We start from the raw sequence: 445 nt of genomic DNA, 5'->3' as shown, positions 1-445 counted from the left end.
ATCCTCATCCTCATCCTCATCCTTATCCTCATTCTCATCCTCATCTTCGTCCTCACCCTTATCCTATCCACATCCTCATCCTATCCTCCTCCTCATGCTCATCCTCATCCTCATCCTATCCTCATCCTATCCTCGTCCTCATCCTATCCTCAACCTCATCCTCATCCTATCCCCATCCTCCTCCTCATTCTCATCCTCATCCTATCTTCCTCCACGACCTCATCCTATCCTCATCCTCATCCTCAACCTCATCCTCATCCTATCCTCATCCTACACCTCATCCTCCTCGTCCTCCTCCTCATCCTCATCCCCATCCTCCTCCTACCCTTCTCTTCATCCTCATCCTCTTCCACATCCTATCTTTGTCCTCATCCTCATCCTATCCTCATCCACATCCTCATCCTCATCCTCTTCCTCATCCTATCTTTGTCCTCATCCTCATCCT

Source organism: Lupinus angustifolius, unplaced genomic scaffold (genome assembly GCF_001865875.1).
Source record: "Lupinus angustifolius cultivar Tanjil unplaced genomic scaffold, LupAngTanjil_v1.0 Scaffold_553, whole genome shotgun sequence".
NCBI lineage: Eukaryota > Viridiplantae > Streptophyta > Magnoliopsida > Fabales > Fabaceae > Lupinus > Lupinus angustifolius.
Note: the sequence above shows the minus strand (reverse complement) of the source record.